This window comes from Notamacropus eugenii, chromosome 4 (genome assembly GCF_028372415.1).
Source record: "Notamacropus eugenii isolate mMacEug1 chromosome 4, mMacEug1.pri_v2, whole genome shotgun sequence".
NCBI classification, from domain to species: Eukaryota; Metazoa; Chordata; class Mammalia; order Diprotodontia; family Macropodidae; genus Notamacropus; species Notamacropus eugenii.
Genome location: NC_092875.1, coordinates 217,654,947 through 217,677,284, shown reverse-complemented (window position 1 = coordinate 217,677,284; position 22,338 = coordinate 217,654,947). Strand labels below are relative to the sequence as shown.

General features: G+C 36.0%; 1 pseudogene; it reads right to left on the bottom strand.

Moving 5' to 3' along the window:
• Window positions 1-190: 190 nt before the first annotated feature.
• On the bottom strand, window positions 191-21,445 carry LOC140502425 (kelch-like protein 15 pseudogene; annotated as a pseudogene).
• Between the last annotated feature and the right edge of the window lie 893 nt (window positions 21,446-22,338).

Genomic DNA, 22,338 nt, shown 5'->3' with positions numbered 1-22,338 from the left:
AAAATTATGAAAAAAAAAATATATCGATCCTAATAAGATGCTATAAACCCTACCAGGCTTATCTTTCACCAAAAAGATCTTCAAAAAACTAGATACCTCAAAATTAATCTCCTTCCTACATTATTAGACAAACTAATTTTCTCCTCTTTCTGACAGGTATAGTTCTCTTGTCTATGTAAGGCATGCTGCCCTAGCAAAATAAGGAATCCTGTCCATTGCTTTCAAATACACCAACATTCTCAAAAACACTAGATGGGGTCATAAAACAAAACCTGATGTTCTTAATGATAATATCGGTATGTCTCCAGCAGTTTCTATCATGCCGCAGCCAAGACTCAACAGCCTCGCACAGTTCTGTCTCTGAGAACCTGCTCAGGCGATCATTATCCAAGTAAGACATAAGCTTTTCAAAGCTCAGATAGGACAGGAAGTCAGGTCTTGACATTAGTGGCACAAAGTTCTCTAGCAGAAAGGAGTCCAGCTTCTCCCTGACTCCCTCAAAGTTTACACCAAAATCATCTAAGAGTTTCATAATTTCTGCACAATTTTCTAAGCAGATTTTGGCTAAGAGAAAAGAGCAGCAGAACTTCACCATTTCTGTGACTTGAACATACACGTCAGCCTGCAGGATTTCCTGAATAGTTCTCATACTCAGTTCTGTAGTTCCATAGGACATGACTGCAGGACATGACTGAAGCCTGTAGCCGTCAGACCTTTCAAATGAATTTTGTCCTGATCTCGCTCCCTCATGTCAGCTGTGAACATTATCCTGAAGTAGTCACTCTGGGTGGCTAGGAGCACTTTATGGGCCTGGAACTGGTGATCTTCAACAACAAGTGTGATATCAAGAAGCAATCTCTTCACATACAGTGCTCCGAATCCAGCAGAGACTCTGAAAGATAAGAAACGAAATTAAACATATATATGCCATGTGGTGTAACATCCCATAACTCCCTTAACTTCTAAGAATGTGGATGCTACACCACATGGCATATATATGTTTAATATTGCTATTACTTCATTTTTTATGGTGCCTTTTAGCAAGATATAATTTCCTTCCTTATCTTTTTTCATTAAATTTAACTTTTACTTTTGCATAGTCTTACAACAGTATTGCTATCCCTGCTTTTTGGTTTTGTTTTTTTGTTTGTTTTATTTTTTTTTTACATCAACTAAAGTGTAATACTTCTTACTCAAGTCATTTATCTTTACCCTTCATGTATCTCTCTGTTTTAAATGTGTTTATTTTAAACAACATACTGCAGGATTATAATTTTTAATGCACTCTGTTATCTGCATCTATTTTATGTGAGAGTTCACCCATTTCACATTCACACTTATGATTACTATGTATTGCCCTCCATCCTATGTCTCCCATCCCCATGTATTCTTTTTCACTCCTTTCATCCTGTCCCTTCTCACCAGTGTTTTGCTTCTCACCACTGCCTCTATCAATCTACCACAACTATCAAGTCCTCACTATTTTTTTCCTTTCCCTTGCTTTTTCCCTCCTTTCTGCTCTCCCATCTATCCATTCCCTCTCTTTTTTTTCCCCTTTCTCCTCCTCATTCCTTACAGACTAAAATAGATTTCTCTATCCAATCGAGTGTGTTTGTTGTTCCCCTTTGAGACAAATTCAAAAAGAGTAAGTTTCAAACCATGCTCACCAGCCCTCCCCTTCCTATTGTATGTTTTAAGGAATTGTTTTCTTCAGTCATTTTTTGTCCTTTTCTGCAAGCTGTTGACTCTGGCTTGAATATCCCATTTATTTTATTAATTTTTTTTCTACCTCTGTTATTTGGCATTTAAAATCCTTTCTGATATATTATAAAAAGACTGTAGACTTGACACTAATGTATATTACCCTTTGTACATGTTTTCACATGTAAGCATTCTGACAATTTTGTCCTCTTTTGAATCTGTGTTTTGATCTTCTCTGTCACAATAGTAGCTTTCTATTGTTAAAATTTTTTTTTTTCCTTCTTGCTCATTTTTATGTCTATTCTGTGACTTTTAAAGCTGAGTTCTACTTCTGGGTGACAGCTGGCACTGTCCCAAGGTTCCATATCACATTTTCTGTGCACTGAGGTCCCAGATACTGGTGTCTTGCTTAATTCACTGGGTGACCCAGTCCAGTGGTATCTTTTGTTGTCTGGTTTCCAGGATTGGCAATTTGCCATGTATCCCCTGTGGCTGGAAGTCTCCCAATTGGCCTGCTATTTCACTTGCCTGCTGAGCCAAGACCAAGGGACCTCAGTTGATGATCTGTGCTATGGCTGAGCCATCTGCTTGCTTTTCCAGACACTGTCTGTGCTGGCCTATACTCTATTTTAACCAAGTAATACAGAATTTCCTGAAGTCTATCTAAGTTATGTTAAGCTGGAAAATTGTTTCACTCCATTTTTTTTGTAGGGTTTCTCATTCCAGAATCTATTTAAGTGTTTGATTTGACATTATTTCTATCAGAAACTGGGAGAGTTCAGACAACTTGCTGGCTTTTCTCCAACATCTCAGCTCCACCTATACTATCCAGACTCTTGAAGAAGAAATTAAAGGAGTTACAGGAAGAAATAAACAGCAAAACTATACTAGGAGTGAACCTTAACATTCCTCTATCAGACCTAAATAAATACAAACAAACAAAAAATAAAAAGAAAGAAACTAAGATGGTAAATAAAATATTAGACAAATGAGATATGACAAACCTTTGGCATAATTTAGCATAAAAAGTGACACAATAAGCAAACCAGAAGATGAAGGAATAAATTATCAGAGGTATGGTTAGGGAAAGAATTCATGATCAAACACAAATATAGAGCATTACAGAGTGGAAAAATAGATCATTTTGACTACATTAAATTCAAAAGATTTGGTGCAGACAAAACCAATGCAACCAATATTAGAAAGAAAGCAAAAAGAGGGGAAACAATATATACAAGTGTCTCTGGAAAAGACCTCACTTCTCAAATACAGAGAGAAATGAGTCAAATTTACAAGAATTAAAGTCAGTCTGCAAGTGAGAAACTGCCAAATGATATGAACAGTTTTCAGATAAAGAAATCAAAACTATCCATAGGCACATAAAGAAGAGCTCTTAAATCACTTTTGATTAAAGAAATACAAATTAAAACAACTTTGAAGTATCACTTCACACATATAAGATTAGATACTGTGACAGAAAGGGATAATGAGGAATGTTGGAGAAGATGCAGAAAAACTGAGACACTAATGCACTCTTGGTGGAGTTGTGGATACACCCAACCATTCTGCAGAGCAATTTGGGACAACGTCCAGACAATCAAACTGTGCATACTCTTTCATCCAGCAATATCACTTCTAGTTCTGTATCCCAAAGAGATACAAAGATATGAAAAGAGTTTAAATGTGTAAAATATTTTTAGCAGACCATTTTGTGGTGGCAAGATTGGAAACTGGAGGCAGAGTCAATATGGCAGAGTCAAAAGACACACATATGAAGGCTGTCTCCACACAGCCAATAAAATACCTGTAGAGAGGGACTCTCAACAAATTCTGGATCAGTAGAAGTGGAGAACAACAGAGAGGAGGAGATTTCCGGCACAAGGTGACCTGAAAGGCCCACAGGAAATGTCTGTTGCATTGGACATGAAGCAGAGCCCAGCCTAGCCTTGGCCGCTCAGCATGGCATGGCTCTGGGAGGAGGACACCTCAGGGGTGGAATCTACAGTTGCAGCAGCAGCGGGTTGGCAGATCCCTCAACCCACAAGTGCCAAAGGTCAGTGACAGGGTTTTTCCAGCTGGCCAGGAAGGGAGTAGGACATTTCCATAGCTCTGGCCTCTGGCAGTGGCCACAGAGGCCACATCAGGCAGGCTGCAGCAGTTCCCACAGCAGCCCCTATAGCAGCTCGCATTCATTGTTAGATCATAGAAACCCTGGGGGCACTGAGAAGCTGATTATTACCTCAACCCTGTACAGAGGTCCTGAGGGAGGTGATTTTTATCTCACACTGGATGGTGGTCCTGCCCCCACAGCTTATCTGAAAATCAGCTTCCAGTGTTGCCTTGGCAGAACCAGAGGCCAAGTGGCTGTGGAGAGGAAACTGCTAAGATTCTGGGCACAAAAATCTCTGCCTGCTCCCAGACCAGTGTTCACACTTGATTGTGCCACCTCGGGGGAACTGAGATCTTACAGATTGCCAGAGTATACCCCACTCTTGACAAAGGACCCAAAAGTCAAGTAACTGGTTGGAAAAGGCCCAAAAAAGGGAAAAAATAAGACTATAGATGGATAATTTCTTGGTGAACAGATATCTTCTCTCATCCTTTTAGATGAGGAAGAACAATGCTTACCATCAGGGAAAGATAAAAGTCAAGGTTTCTGTATCCCAAACATCCAAAATAAATATTCAATAGTCTCAGACCATTGAAGAGCTCAAAAAGGATTTTGAAAGTCAAATAAGAGAGGTGGAGGAAAAATTGGGAAGATAAATGAGAGAGATGTAAGAAAATCATGAAAAGCAGGTCAACACCTTGCTAAAGGAGACCCCAAAAAATACTGAAGAAAATAATACCTTTAAAAACAGGCTAACTCAATTGGTAAAAGAGGTTCAAAAAGTCAACGAGGAGAACAATGCTTTCAAAAGCAGAATTAGCCAAATGGAAAAGGAGGTTCAACAGGTCACTGAAGAAAATCGTTCTTTAAAAATTAGAATGGAACAGATGGAGGCTAATGATTTTATGAGAATCCAAGAAATCACAAAAAAAAACCAAAAGAATGAAAATATGGAAGATAATGTGAAATATCTCATTGGAAAAACAACTAACCTGGAAAATAGATCCAGGAGAGACAATTTAAAAATTATGGGACTACCTGAAAGCCATGATCAAAAAAAGAGCCTGGACATCATCTTTCATGGAATTATCAAGGAAAATTGCCCTGATATTCTAGAACCAGAAGGCAAAATAAATATTGAAAGAATGCACAGATCATCTCCTGAAAGAGATCCAAAAAAATAAACTTCTAAGAACATTGTGGCCAAATTCCAGAGTTCCCAGGTCAAGGAGAAAATATTGGAAGCAACTAGAAAGAAACAATTCAAGTATTGTGGAAATACAATCAGGATAACACAAGATCTAGCAGCTTCTACAATAAGACATCGAAGGACATGGAATATCATATTCCAGAAGTCAAAGGAACTAGGGCTAAAATCAAGAATCACCTACCCAGCAAAATGGAGTATAATACATCAGGGAAAAAAGTGGTCTTTCAATGAAATTGAGGACTTTCAAGCATTCTTGATGAAAAAATCAGAGCTGAAAAAAAAATTTGACTTTCAAACACAATAATGAAGAGAAACATGAAAAGGTAAACAGCAAAGAGAAGTCATAAGGGACTTACTTAAGTTGAACTATTTACATTCCTACATGGAAAAACAATATTTGTAACTCTTGAAACTTTTTTCAGTATCTGGATAGTTGGTGGGATTACACACACACACACACACACACACATACTCACACACACACACACACACACACACACACGTAGAGAGAGAGAGACAGAGAGCACAGGGTGAACTGAATAGGATGGGATCATATCTTTAAATAATGAAATTAAGGGGTGAGAGAAATATTGTGGGGAGGAAGGGAGAAATTGAATAGGGCAAATTATCTCTTATAAAAGAGGCAAGTAAAAGGCTTTTCAGTGGAGGGAAAAAGGGAGGAGGTGAGAGAAAAAACATGAAGATTGCTCTCCTTATCTTCGACTAAAGGAAGAAATAAAATGCACACTCATTTTGGTATGAAAAGCTATCTTACAATACAGGAAAGTGAGGGAGAAGGGGATAAGCAGGGTGGAGGGAATGATGGAAGGGAGGGCAGCGGGAGGAGGGAGCAACTAGAAGTCAACACTCTTGGGGAGGGACAGGATCAAAAGAGAAAATAAAAGAAATGGGGGACAGGATAGGATGGAGGGAAATATAGTTAGTCTTACACAACACGACTATTATGGAAGTCATTTGCAAAGCTACACATTTATGGCCTATATTGAATGGCTTGCCTTCCCACAGGGCATGCGTGGGGAGGAAGGGAGGAAGAGAAGTTGGAATTCAAAGTTTTAGGAACAACTGTTGAGTATTGTTCTTTCATTCAACTAGGAAATGAGAAATACAGGTAATGAGGTATAGAAAGTTATCTTGCCCTACAGGACAAAAGAGAAGATGGGGATAAGGGAAGGGAGGGATATTAGAAGGGAGGGCAGATTGGTGATAGGAGTAATTAGAATGCTAGGCTTTTTAGGGTGGGGAGAGGGGGAAAATGGGGAGAAAATTTGTAACCCAAAATTTTGTGGAAATGAGTGTTGAAAACTTAAATGAATACATTTAAATTAAAAAAAAGATATTCAAAACTGGGGAATGGCTGAAGAAGTTGTGGTATATATATATATGTAATGCAACATGTTTCTGCAATAAGAAATGATTAGTAGGCAGATTTCAGAAAAAAACCTGGAAAGACTTACATAAACTGATGTTGAATGACGTGAGAAGAAACAGGAGTAAATTATACAGAGTAACAACCACATTGTATGATAACTGATTTTGAAATGCTTAGCTCTTCTCAGCTATGCAAGAATGTAAGGCAATTCCAAAGACTAATGATGGAAAATGCTATCAACATCCAAAGAAAGAACTCCAGAGTGTGAATGAAGATTATAGCATACTATTTTCTCTTTTCTTCCTTTCTTGCATTTTTTCCCTTTTGGTCAGATTCTTGTTTCACAACATGAGTAATGTGGAAATATATTTAATATGACTATATATAGCCTATATCAATTGTTTACTATCTTGGGGAGGGATGCAGAGAGAGAGGGAGAGAACAATTGGAACTCAAAATCTTATAGAAAACTATTTTCAAATGTTATTAGAAAAACAAAATACTATTTAGTGAAAAAAGAACAATGTTTCTAAGTAGTTAATTAGGAAGGAAAGGGAAAAAGAAAGGTCATAGACAATAGTAAGGTCAGATAAAGACAGTGGTCAGAAGCAAAACAGACTTTAGTCGAGGTACAGGATAAAAAGGAAGAAAGCCTAAACAGAAGAAAATAGGATGGAGGAAATGCACAGAAAATAATCATAACTGTGAATGTGAATGGCGCAAGCTCACTCTTAAAATGGAAGCAAGTTGCAGAATGGATTAGAAACTAGAATCCAACAATATATTGTTTATTAAAAAAAAATCTTGAAGCAGAGAGACACATGTAGAGTTAAAATAAGGGGCTAGGGCATAGCCAATTATGCCTCAGCAGAAGTATAGGTATCAATCATAAACTCAAACAGCAGGAAAAAAAGAGATTTGATCATAAGGGATAAGCAAGGAAATTGCATCTGACTAAAAGGAATCACAGACAATAATCTAATACAAAAATTATAAATCTATGCACCAAATAGCATATCCAAATTTAAAAAAAAATTAAGTAAGTTGTAGAAGGAAATAGGCAGCAAAATAATACTAGTGTGTGTCATCAATTTTACCCTCTCAGGACTAGATAATCATAAAATACATAAGAAAGAAGCAAAAAAGCTAAATAGACTATTAGAAAAATTAGAAATGATACACCTCTTGAGAAAATTAAATGGGAATAGAGAAAAGTAAAACTTTTTTATCAGTTATACCTGACACCTTTACAAAAAATTGAATATTTGGACATAAAAACATAACAACCTAAGGCAGAAAAGCAGAAATAGTCAATGCACTCTTTCTAGTCCATAATGTGATAAAAAATTACTTTTAATAAAAGAGCTTACAAATACATTTCTTTTCATGTGAGCACATATTAAAAGTTATTTGGAGCTGAATTAATCTAATTCTATACAATGAGGAGACAGAAGTAAAGTAAAAGAAACTATCATTAATTCCATTAAAGAGAATCACAATAAATAGTCAAACTTCCCAAAATTGCGGGACACATCCAAAGTGGTATTTAGGGGAAAATTTCAATATTCAAATATGCACATCAGTAAAAGAGATAGAATGATCAGACCAATGATTTGGGAATGCAATTAAAGCATCTAGAAAATAACCAAATTAAAATTCCCAATTATACATTAAAATGGAAATCCTGAAAATCAAAGGAGAGATTAATGAAAATTAAAGAAAAATAAGTTTGAATTCTTAAATTAAACTATTAACTTGTATTATAAAAAAAACACATAAATCATTGGTTAATTTGATTTAAAAAGGGAAAGAGAAGCAAATTACTAGTATCAAAAATGAGAAGGAAAATGAAATTTTAAGCAATTATTAGGAATTATTTTGACCAATTTTCTACTAACAAAACTGACAATCTAAGTAAAATGAATGACCATGTATGAAAGTATAAGTGGCCTGGATTAACAGAAGAGAAAATAAAATACTTGAATTAGTCTATTGTAGAAAAATAAATTGAGCAAGCCAAAAATGTGTTCCCTAAGAAAAAAAAGAAGAACTTACCAGTTAAATCTATGAAACCTTTAAGGAACAATTAATCCCCAAACTATATAAACTCTTTTTAAAATATGTACGAGGTCCTACCAAATAGCTTTTATGAAATAAGTAGAATTTAGATATATTAGCCAAAGAGAGCAAATTACAGAAATAAAATGATAGACAAACTTCCCCAATGAATATCAGTGCAAAACTTTAAATAAAACTCTAGACAGTTTATTTCAGCAATATGTCATAAATTTCATTGAGCAGATGGAAATTTTTTCAGCAATGAAGGAATGATAATATCAATAATAGGTACACTATCTGTATAACTGACCATATAAGTAAGAAAAACAACAAAAATTATATGATTATCACAATAAATGCAGAGAAATCTTTCGACAACATACGATACCCATTCCTGTTACAAAATTATAGAGAGCATAAGAATTAATGGAGCTTTCCTCAAAATAATAAGTGGTATCTACCTAAAACCAAAAGTGAGCATTCTTTGCAACTGGGATAAAATTTCAACCTTCACAATTAGATCAGTGGTGAAGTAAAGATGCCCATTATCACAACTATCATTTAATATTATACTAGACATACTAGTTATAAAAATAAGAAAAGAAATATAGATTGGAGGATGAAAAAATAAGCAATGAAGAAACAAAATAATCTCTGCTGATATTATTAAAACCCTAGAGAATCAAGTAAAAAACTAGTTGAAATATTAACCAGCAAAGTCATAAGATGTAAAATAAAGTCATATTAATCATAAGCATTCGTACACACTGCCAACAAAATCCAGCAACAAGAAATGCAAAGACAAATTACATTTAAAATCACTTCAGACAGTATAAAATACTTGGAGTCTAACTAACAAAAAAAACCCAGGAATTATGTGAACTCAATTACCAAATATTTTATACACAAATAAATGCAGATTTAAACAATTGAATAAATATTAATTTTTCATGTGTAAGAGAAAACAATATAAAAATTACAATTCTACCTAAATTAATTTGCATATCCAGTGTCATACCAATCAATCTACCAAAGAATAAGTTTAAGAGTTAGAAAAAAATAACAAAATTCTTTTGGAAGAATAAAAAGTTAGGAATAGAAAAGGAATTAATGAAATAAGTGAAGAAAGATGCCCCACAAGTTTAAGATTTTAAACTATATTGAGAAAGGAATAATCACTAAAATAAACTGTTTATGAAGAAGAAATGAATGATGGATCAATGGAATAAATCAGCTACACAATGTGCTGTAGTAATGGATCATAATAAAGTGCTTGATAAATACAAAGATTCCCGCTTTTGCACTGAGAACTCAACAAGTAATAAAAATTGCTAGATAAACTGGGAAAAAACTGAGTATACCCCAGCATCTCACACTGTATACTAAAATAAGGTCAAAATGGATAAAAAATTTAGAAATAAATATTGATCTCACAAGTAATTCACAAGAATGTAGCAAAGTGTACCTTTCAGATCTCTGGATGAAAAAGAGTTTTTGACCAAACAAGAGATAGAGATGATGTCAGGAAGCAATAAAAAAAAATGGTAAAGTCTTTCAATAAGTAAAACAAGTGCAGGCAAAATTAGAAGGAAAAGAAGAAATGGGGTGGGGGCTTTTTACAGCAAGTTTGTCTGATAAAGGGTGCCTTTCTCAAGTTCATGGAAAACTGAGCCAGATTTAATTTTTGAAAAGAAACCCATTCCATAGTTCATAAATGGTCAAAGGATATGAACAGGCAGTTTTCAGAATAAGAAATCAAAGTCATCAACAATCACATTGAAATAATACTCTAAATCACTATTGAATAGAGAAACGCACATTAAAACAACTTTGAGATACCACTTCTCACCTCTCAGAATGACTAACATAACAAAAAAGTAAAATGCAAAATGTTGGAGACATTGAGGAAAATTAAGAACATGAATGCACTGCTGGTGGAATTGTGAACTACTTCAATACTTTTGGTGACCAATTTGGAACTATTCCCAAAGAATGATAAAATTGTATATAACTTTTGACTCAGAAATATGACTACTAGGTCTATATTCCAAAGAAATCGAAGAAAAGTGAAAGGAGTCTATTTTTATGGGGAAAAAATATAATAGCTTTTCTTGCAGTGGCAAATAATTGGAAATCTGGGCAATGCCCATCAACTGGAAAATGGGTGACCAAATTGTGGCATATTAATTGTGATGGAATACTATTATGTAATACAAAATAAGAAACAGAGTAGTTTCAAGGAAAAAACCGAAATGTCTTATATGAACTCATACAAAGTGAAGTGAGCAGATGCAGGAGAACAATATATAGTAACAGTTATGATCCACTATGAAAGATTTAGTTACTTTGGTAAAGACAATGATCTAAGACAGTTCTACAGGACCCGTGCTAAAATATATTCTCCATCTCCAGGGAACTGATGAGCTCAGAATACAGATCAAAACATGCTTACTTTTACTGGAGTTGTCTTTAATGTTTAATTTTGCATGTGTTTCTTTTTTAACATGGTTAATATGTAATATTTTGCATGATTTCACATGTATAAACAAAATCTATTTGTTTACCTCCTCAAAGAGAGTAGAAGAGCACAAGAAAGGGAGGAACTTTGGAAATCAAAATTTAAAAACTTATTGAAAATTTTCACATATAGTTTGGAAATATTTAGCAAAATAAAAAAATTTATATTTAAAAAAATAATTTAACTACTATATATAAGGGGAAGTAGGTGAAAAATACTCGAGTAATAAGCTAAAATGTGTCTCATAATCTTAGACCAACTATCCATTAGACATTTATGTGCAAATTACTGAATTGCTTAGAAATGTTTTAAGTCTTTTCTTCTCTTTCCAACTCAACTAGATACTCTCTCTTTTCTGCCATGGGTGTGTGCATGTGTGTTTGTGTGTGTCCGAGACAGAGAGAGAGAGAGAGAGAGAGAGAGAGAGAGAGAGAGAGAGAGAGAGAGAGAGAGAGAGAGAGAGAGAGAGAGAGATGCTACTGGTTTTCCTTCCATATTTTTGACTTTTGATGGTTTATTGTTCAAAGGACACTTTCTTACGGTCAATGCACTCAAAATTGTTCTGTTGAATCTAGTTGAATCTCTCTACCATCTCTCACTTGATCTCATTAGCACCCATGAGTTTATTATCACCTCTGAGTTAATGATTTCCAAATCTATACCTCTTTCCTTAGTCTCTTTTCTGAGACGCCCTTCTGATATCATAAAATGCCTACTGAATATTTTAACTACAAGTGAAGTTCATCATGTTAAAAACTGACCTTATCATCTTTTTTCCCAAAACTCCATCTACCCTCACTAACTTCTCTATACTTGTCAATTATGTCACCTACGTTAACCATGTCAGATAAAATCCTTGATCATTCACTCTCCATTATTCCCTTTGTATACTGTGCTTGCAAAGCATTTCTCAACTACTTGAACTTTCTATACTCATTGACACCACCCTATTTCATGCCCTCACCAACTTTTCTCCATTAATTAATTTATTTTTAGTTTTAAATATTCACTTCCATGAGATTTTGAGTTCCAAATTTTCTCCCTATACTCCCATATTGTTTATTCTGATTAACCCTTCAGCTAATTTGTGGCCCCTTCTCTCACTGCCCCCTTTCTTTGTCTTGTGTCCTTTCATTCTATTTTCATGTAGGGCAAGATAAATTTTCACACTCCCTTGCCTGTATATCTTATTTCTCAGTTGCATGTAAAATAATTTTTGGCATTTGTTTTTAAAACTTTGAGGTCCACATTCTCTCCCATCTTCCCTCCCCATTCACCCTCATTGATAAGGCAAGCAATTCAATATAAGTCATATATATGTGGTCATGCAAAACACTTCCAAAACAGTCTAGTTGTAAATAACTAACTGTATTTCCTTTCATACTCTTCTCCTCTCCATTTATTCTATCCTCTCCTTTGACACTGTCACCCCTCAAAAATACTGGCTTCTGATTAAACCCTCCTCCCATTTGCTCTCCCTTCTGTCATTCCCCCATTTAATCCCTTTCCTTCCTACTTTCCTGTAGGGTAAGGTAGATTTTCATACCAAATTGAGTGGGTATGTTATCCCCTCCTTAAGTCAAATCTTATGAGAGTAAGATACACTCATTCCCTTTCACCTCTTTCTCTCCATTGTAAAAAGCTTTTCTTGCCTCTTTTATGTGACATAATTTATACCATTCTACCTCTCCATTTCTCTTCCCAGTACATTCCTCTCTCACCCCTTAATTTTATTCTTTACATATCATCTCTTCATGTTCAACTCACCTTGTGCCCTCTGTGTATGTGTCTGTGTGTGTCTGTGTGATCTCTTCAACTACCCTAATATTGAGAAAGGTTGCATGAGTTACAAATATATCATCTTTCCATGTGGGAATATAAACAGTTTAACTTTAATGAGTCCCTTATGATTTCTCTCTCCTCTTTAACCTTTTAATGCTTGTCTTGAGTCTTGTATTTGAAATCAAAGTTGTCTATTCACCTCTTATCTTTTCATCAAGAAAGTTTGAAAGTCCTCCATTTCATTAAATATCCCTTTGCCCCCTGGCATATTATACTATGTTTTTCTGAGTAGATGATTCTTGGTTTTAATCCTAGCTCATTTGACCTCCATAATATCATATTCCAAACCCTCCAATCCCTTAATGCAGAAGCTGCTGAATCCTGTGTTATCCTGAGTGTGTTTCCACTGTACTTGAATAGTTTCTTTCTGACTACTTGCAATATTTTCTACATGACCTGGGAACTCTGGAATTTGATTACAGTATTACCAGGAGTTTTCCTTTTGGCATCTCTTTCAGGAGGTTATCAGTGGATTATTTCAATTTCTATTTTCCCTTCTGGTTCTAGAGTATCAGGACAGTTTTCCTTGATAACTTCTTAAAAGAAGATGTCTAGGCTCTTTTTTATCATGACTATCAAGTAGTCCAACACTTTTTAAATATCTCTACTTGATCTCTTTTCCATGTCTGTTGTTTTTCCAATGAGTTATTTCATATTGTTTTCTATTTTTTTATTCAGTTGCTTTTGTTTTATAATTTCTCATAAATCCATTAGCTTCCATTTTTAAGGACATTTTCTCCAGGGAGCTTTTGAACCTCCTTTTCCATTCAGTTAATTCTGTTTTTTAAGGCATTCCTCTCTTCATTGGCTTTTTGGACCTTTTTTGCCATTTTGATTGGTCTAATTATTTTCTTCAATATTTTGGGGGGTCTCCTTTAGCAGGCTGTTCACTTGTTTTTCATTATTTTCTTGCATCACTCTCATGCTTCTTCCAGATTTTTCCTCTACTTCTTTTACCCGATTTTCAAAATTCCTTTTGAGCTCTTCCATGGCCTGAGACCAATTCTTTTTTTTCTTAGAGGTGTTGAAGGTAAGAACTTTGACTTTGTTGTCTTCTTCTGGTTGTATATTTTGATCTTTCATATCACCAAAGTAAGATTCTATAGTCTGACTTTTTGCACTGTTTGCTCATTTGCCCAGCCAATTACTTGACTTTTTAGCTCTTTCTTAAGGTAGGACTCTGCTTCCAGTGTGGAGGGTGTACTATCACAAGCTTCAGGGCTTTTGTGTAGCTCTTTTCAAAGATATTTCTAGCAACCTGCAAATTTTCAGTTCTTTCAAGGTGCTATGATGAAAGAAGAAGTGTGTACCCCTCTCTTCATCTTTGCTGTCATCTTTTAGTGACTGCAAGCATTCTTTTATGTCTTGGAACTGTGAGGAGGATTCCCTCTCCATCATCATCACAAGCTCTGCCATACCCACACTCTTCTTCATCCCAGGATTGTCACCCAAGACTGAGAATCAAATCCAAGCACTGGTAAAGCAAGAGAATCCTGCCTCAGTGCCAGCATAGAGATCCCTGCAATTCCCCTCTGATCTGTCACTTGATCTCCTCCACTCCCACCAACTGTAGGCAGAGAGTTTCAGAAGCCACCACTGTCACTCTTCCCCCTGAAGCCACAGCCTGACCACACATTTTTCTCATCCAGGTCCAAGAGAGCTTTCCTACTGTCCTTCTAAGTTGTCTTTAGCACTTATGTGTTGAGAAGTCTGGAAACTTCCACAGTTGCCGATGATTCATTTCCCTGAGGCCTGCTCCAGGTCTGTTCCATCCCCATCAATGTTAGCATGGGCCACACTAGATTGTGCTCTTCTTTCAGACTAATGAGACAGACCTTTCCTGTTGACCTTCTAGGTTGCCTTGGACAGGAAATTTGTCTCATTATATCATTTTGTGGGTTTTGCTGGAATTTTAGTGTCATTTTAAACAAGTATTTGGAGAGGTTTGGGGGAAAACTCAAGCAAGTCCCTGTTTTACTCTGCCATCTTGGCTCTACCCCCCAACTTTCACCTAAACTTTTGCAGTAAGAGTATTGTATCTAATTTACCTGAATCAAATCTTTCCTTACTCTAGTTCATCCTTTCCCAAAGCTAACATAAAGCCTTATCCACTATTTTGACTATGTTGTTTCCATTTCAGTAAATTCTAGTAGTGCCAAATCAATTCTCTGATCCAATAAATACTTCTCATTTTGATATTCAGAGGTTTTCAAAATTAGACCAATACTCGGTCTTACAACATATTATTACTGGATGTTGGCACAGTGAATAGAATGCTGGTCTCAGAGAAAGAAGACCTAGACTCAAATCCAGCCTCAGAAACTTACTCCTTACATGGCCCTGGGCAAATCACTTAACCTCTGTTTGCCTCAGTTATGTCAGTTGTAAAATGTGGATTATATTAACAAGTACCTCACTGGGTTGTTATGATGATCTAGTGAGGTAAAATTCAATTTCTTTCAAAGGTTATGTTAAATTGCAGCTAGGTGGTACAGTAGACTGAAAATCTGGGTCTGGAGTGAGGAAAACCTGAATTCACCAATCTGGCATCAGACATTTATGAACTACATTATCCTGGTGAAGTCTGCACTCTCTATGAATAAGTTACAACAACTGGAAAATGGGGATATGACAGCACCGATTTCTGAGGGTGGTTGTGAGGATGAAACAAGGTAATATTTGTAAAGTGATAAGTGATTGGCAAAGTGCCTAGTACAGATTAAAAGCAATGTAAATTCTAACATTATTATTATTACTTCATTGAATGTCATGTTTTACATGAAGACGTTTCTTCTCCTCATAAACCCTCTAAAATAATCACTTTTATTTATTTTCTCTACGTTTCATAAATATGCATATTGTCTTCTGTCATAGAAGGGGCAGATAGCATTTTTTTTAATCTTTGTATTCATAGGACCTAGTAGAATGCTTGGTAGGTACTTAATAAATGTTTGATGATTGATTGACTTATTTCTGATTCCAAGTGCAGCACATCAGAAGGCAGTGCAAAAACAGAAAGGTTTAATGGTTGCTATAGGGAAACTGGTGGAGAGAGAGGAGGTGCATTTCCAAATAATAAAGAACCACTCTTTATATCCTGCAAAAAAAGATAGAGAAAAACAATCTTTTCTTCTCAAAAAAAGAATCTACCATTTTTCTCATTTTTAGAGTTAGAGCTTTTCTTATGAAAATGAACCTAAGAAGAATACTTTTCAAGAATGACATCAGTTTGTCACCTCTGTCTCACAATAATTGTTCCCACTTCATTCAATTCAGTTTGTTTCCCTTGATCAGAGAATTACCAGATATCTTCTTTGTATCTCTGGGTATTTGAAAGGAGCACAGGAGTTCTTTTTGAGCATATAATGCAAATCAGTTAAAGGAGTGGACATATGCTCCTTTAATCAACAGTAAAAGCAGCTTCAGTTGGTTTAGTAATTACTTTGAATGTAAGAAATTATTTTCTCTGACATTTAAGAGGGAAAGGGTCTCCTGAAATATCTGCTTTTCTAACATTTTTTCACCTTTTTTGAATGTGCTTAGAATATGCATTTTATAGGAAGGGCAAGAAAGCCATCATCTTTATTATTTCTTCATTTTATTTTTTTTCTCATATTGGTAGGACTATTTCCCTTACTACACATCTGCTCTTTTCATGGAAAACATATCACTCATTGGCTGCTTTTCTGACACACTGAGAACCTTTGAGTAATTGCCTCACATTTTCAGGCAAGTTGTGGGACCAACTCTGTGTATGGGAGATACATCAGAACAGAAGGTGGTGAATGCACTTCAGCAGCACAACATGAATAAGCTTGAGAGGATGCCAGGGCAATCAGCAATGACTGCCATATCAGTGGCAGTGGAGGAAAAGATGATCATAGAATACTCTCTACCTGCAATTTACTTCACTTTGGGGATTTTGTTTTTGTTGTTGTTCATTCATGTCCAGCTCTCTGTGACTGCATTTGGAGTTTTCTTGGCAAAGATACTGGAGTAGTTTACCACTCACTTTTTCATGCTATTTTACATATGAGGAACACAGGCAGTTTTAAGTGAATTGCCCAGGGTTAGACAATTAGTAAGTGTCTGAGGACAGATTTGAGCCCACAAATATGAATCTTCCTGTGATCTGGCCCAGCACTCTCTCCACTGCACCACCTAGCTGCCCTCATTGTCGTGGTTGCAAATGAAATACTGTAGTCAACAAACAGTACAGCTGAAGAGTCAATTCGGGCTCCAAAATACATGTTGGTCTTTTGTTTAAACATAATACAAAGTCATATTTTTCATGTAATTGCTGTTTTATCGTATGTAATTCTTGTTTGTTTTTGTTCAAAAACTACTTCAGTAAATTATTTCTGGGATAAGGTACAATAATAAATTAGTACATTACTTTCTGGAGTACGAATGAGAATGCCAGTGTTTCAGCCCAACTTATGTTATTTTCTAGACATTCATTCTCATCATCACTGCAGCCACTTTGTGTCTTCCTACAGGTTTTTCTTCATCTGTTGAAGGAAGCCACAAAATGTCATGTGTGGAAAGAGCTAAGCCCTTTAACTCTGCACAATCTAGTACCAAGCATTCTCACTTTGAGTGAACCATTTGCTAAAATCTCCTTTCCTCTCCCCTAAATTTATTAATCTGTTTGTTTTCAGTTTTCAAAAATCACTTCCATAAGTTCCAATATTTCTACCTCTCCCTCCCTTCTCCCTCCCCAAGATGGCATGCAATCTCATATGGGTTTTACACATACATTCCCATTAAACACATTTTCAAGACATGTTGTATGGAAGAATTAACATGAATGGGAGAAACCATGAGAAAAACAAAACATAATGAAGGAGAAAATAATCTTCTTCATTCTGCATTCTGACTCCACAGTTCTTTCTCTGAAAATGGATAATGTTTTGCATTATGAGTCCTATGGAAATGTTTTAGGTCCTTGCATTAATATGAAGGTATAAGTCTATTAAAAACAGTCTCTACACACTGTGACTGTTACTATGTATAATATTTGCTTGGTTCTGCTCACTTCACTTAGTATCAGTTCATATAAGTCTTTCTACATTTTTCTGAAGTCTGCCTTTTCATCATTTTATACCAAATAGTATTTCATTATATTCACATATGATAGCTTGTTCAGCCATTCCCCAATTGATGGGCATCTCCTTGATTTTCAGTTCTTGGCCAATACAAAAAGAGCTACTATAAATATTCGTGCACATGCAGGTCCTTTTCCCATTTTTTTATGATCTCTTTGGAATACAGCCCTAGAAGTTATATTGCTGGGTCAAAGGCTATGCACATTTTTATAGCCCTTTGGGCATAGTTCCAATTTCCTTTCCAGAATGGTTGCATCAGCTCAGAGTTCCACCAACAACGAATTAGTGTTCCAACTCTCCCACTTCTTCTCAACATGTATTATTTTCCTGTTTTGTCATGTTAGCCAATCTGACAGGTGTGATATGGTACCTCAGAGTTGTTTTGATTTGCAACACTCTAATCAATAGTGATTTAGAGCACTTTTTTTTTTGCTATGACTATAGATAGTTTCAATTCCTTTCTCTGAAATCTAACTATTCATACCCTAAGACCATTGACCAATTGGGGAATGGCTTCTATTCTTGCAAATTTGACTCAGTTCCCTCTATATTTTAGAAATGAGGCCTTTATCACAGACAATAGTTGTGAAAATTGTTTCCCAGTTTTCTGTTTCCCTCCTAATCTTGGTTACATTGGCTATTTTTGTGCAAACATTTTCAATTTAATGTAATCAAATTCATCCATTTTGCATTTCATAATGTTCTCCATCTCTTGTTTGGTCATAAATTTCTTCATAAATCTGACAAATAAGCTATTCCTTGCTCCCCTAGTCTTTTGTTTTTAATATTATCAGTCTTTATACCTAGATCATCTACCCATATGGACTTGACTCTGCTATATGGTGTCAGACTTTGGTCTATGCCCAGTAATCTCCACACTATTTTCCAGTTTTCCTAGAAATTTTGTCAAACGGTGAGTTATTATCCCAGAAGCAGGGGTCCCTAGATTTATCAAATAGTGGACTGCTATAGTCATTGACTCCTGTGTCTTATGTACCCAATACATTCCACTGATCTATCCCTCTACTTCTTAGACAGTACCAACTGCTTTTGTTGATTGTTGCTTTATAATACAATTTAAGATCTGGTATGGCTAGGCCACCTTCCCTAGCCTTTTTTTTCATCAATTCCTTGATATTCTGGACATTTTGTTCTTCCAGACTAATTATGATATATTTTTTCTAGCTCAATGAAATAATTTTTTGTTAGTCTGATTGGTATGCCACTGAAAAAGTAAATTAATTTGGGTACAATCATCATTTTTATTATTTTGGCTTGACCTACCCAGGAGCAACTGCTGTTTTTCCAGTTGTTTAGATCTGACTTTATTTGTGTGAATAGTGTTTTGTAATTGTGTTCATATAGTCACTGAGTTTCTTTTGGCAGGGAGAATCCCAGATATTTTATAATGTCTGCCATAACTTTAAATTGGATTTCTCTTTCTATCTCTTGCTGTTAGGCTTTATTAGTAATATATAGAAATAGAATTCATGAAATTCGGTTTATTTTGCACACTACAACTTTGCTAAAGTTGTTCATTGTTTCAAGTAATTTTTCACTTGATTCTCCAGGCTTCCCTAAATATAACATCATATCATCTGCTAGAATGATAACTTAGTTTCTACTTTGCCTATACTAATTCTTTCCATTTCTTTTTCTTCTCATTGCTAAAGCTAAACTTTCTAGTTAGCCCTTCTTTCCCTTTTATCTATGTATATCCCTTTTAAATGTCACAATAAATATACAATTCTCAAGATTAAGAAGAATCAGCCTCCCATAGAGATGTAAATAGCTTGCCCATGTTAAATAACAAGGTTTTGTTTTCCTGTTTATCTTTTTATGCCTTTCTTGAGTCTTGTATTTGAAGATCAAATTTTCAGTTGAGCTCTGTTCTTTTTCATCTTGAAAATCCCTTATTTCTTTGAATTCCAACTCCTTGCCTGAAATATTATGCTTAATTTTGCTGGATAATTGATCCTTGGTTTTAGTCTTAGCTCCTTTGCCCTATAAATTATTATATACCAATCCTTCACATCTTTTAATATAGAAGCTGTAAGATCCTGTGAATATGCATATGTAAACATATATGCGAACCCATATATGCCTACACAAATGTGTAAGTGTGCATGTATGTGTATTGTAGTAGTTGTCCCTCTTTCTCAAAAAGGGACCTAAACAACATCACTAAGCTAGAGGCAAGTTACAGTGTGTCCAACTGTCACAGATCAGACCAATAAAAGAGCAGAATGTTCTACCATACCATTTGAACATTTCAGGTGAATTCTCTAAATTTTCACATCCACCATTTCTTTTGAGCTATTTCAGTTCTGCTTTGATCATATATTATGGTACCTTCTCTGATGAGGGCACACCATGCTGAGTGGTCCTGTGCCAGTGACTCCCATGTCACACAATCAATTCCAAAAATCTTGAGAGAGACCTTGAGAGTGTTTTGTACAACTCTTTCAGATCACCATATGAACAGTACTCCTGTGTGAGTTCTCAATAAAATAGTCTTTGTGGAAAGCATGTGTTTTGCATTCAATCGGCATGGCCAACCCATCAGAGTTATGCTCTCTGCAGGAGAGATTGAATGCATGGCAGTTTAGTTGGAGAAAGAGCCCCAGTGTCTGATATCTGATCTTGCCAGTGAATCTTCAGAATTTTCTGAAGAATTCAAGATTCAGTTTCCTTGCATGGTGATGGTATATTGTTTAGATTTCACAGGCATACAATAATGGGGTCAGTACAACAGCTCTGCAGCCCTTCAGCTTTGTAGTCAGTCTGATACCTCTTTTCTCTCAGACTTTTCTTCAGAGCCTCCCAAACAATAAGCTACCTCTGGCAAAGTATACATCAACTACATTATCAATTTGTGCATTCCTGGAAAGCACACTACCAAAGTTAGTTTGCTCATCCACAATATTCAAAATTTCTCCATTTGCTGTACTTGATAGTTCCATGTATGATGGTGTGGTGGTGGCTGACGAAGCACATCAATTCTCTTGCTAATAACTGTTAGGCCACAATTATATATATATATATATATATATATATATATACATACATACATACATACATACATACATACATACATACATATGGATATCTATCTACATATACACACATCTCTACATATGTATATACATATATGTTTAGAGTAAATATATATTTATATTTACATATGATATTTAATAGGCTGTTCACCCCTTCTGGCCCCTGGAGGACACCTGCCCACCTGAGCTTTTCTGAACAATGGGAAGGTTTGACTCCTGGAGAACAACTTCCTACCTGGCGTTGCACTGAAGCAGGATGAGGTTTGGATTTTGGAGGACATGTCCCCACCAGTACATGAGATGGTTTTCTGAACTGTAGTCTCCCAGTTCTCCTGTCTATGCCCAGGCACACAGGAGCCCTGCTGTTGGCATTTGCCTGCTCCACCACTGTGGGGCTCAGGATGTCCTGCTGGCTTGATGAGGTGAGACTTCTCATTGGGTTCCTGTGACATGTCCTGTACTGCTCCACTTCCACCAGAATGAGAGGGACCTTTCCATAAATCTCCCAAGCTTCCTGGGCTAAAAGACTGCTGCCTCTTAAAATCTGAGTCTAGGAAAATCACTAAGGAGGGCTGCTCTTACTGTGGCTAAAGGGGACCAGACATCCCCACTTCAACAAACTGGTAGAAGATCCTAAGCCCTAGTGGGGTGAAGCCTCTACCTACCAACACCAGGACACCAGGCATGCCTCAGCACCCCAAGGTAATCAGAAAGACATTACCACAGATGGAATCACCAGCCACTGAGCTTGCCTATGCTCTGGCTCAGCAGAGGAGATCACCTGTGGTCAGACCATCTCTCCCCCACACTTAAAACAGCTAGTTCCAGGGTAACTGTGGGGAACACGAAAAAGACCTCACATGACCTCTGTTTTCCAATACCAGCCAGCTCAACACCAGGCAAAGTGCAGCATTTTACCTTCTAGTTGAAAGATCCAGAGGATATTACACACAAAGCCTCAAGTTTTAGGAATAAGAACTGTGGGACAGAGCCCCCTGTGCCCCAGATGCAGAGAGCTACTTTAAAAGCCAGGAAAAAGGTGATTATCATGAGTAAGAAGCAAAGCAGAAAAGAAAAGACCATAGAATCTCTCTAGGGGGACAAGGATCAAAACACTAATACCAAAGAGCTCAGCACTGAGATTGCATTCCAATCAAAAACTTTAGAAAGGAATATGAACTGGTCTGAAACACAAAGAGCATTCTTGAAAGATCTCAAGAAAGATTTTAAAAGTCAAATTAGAAGAAGAGAAGAAAAACTGATCAGTGATTTTTAAAATATGAAAAAAGAAATCACAGAATAATTTAAAAGACAAACTGAACAAATGAAAAAGGAATTAAAAAAT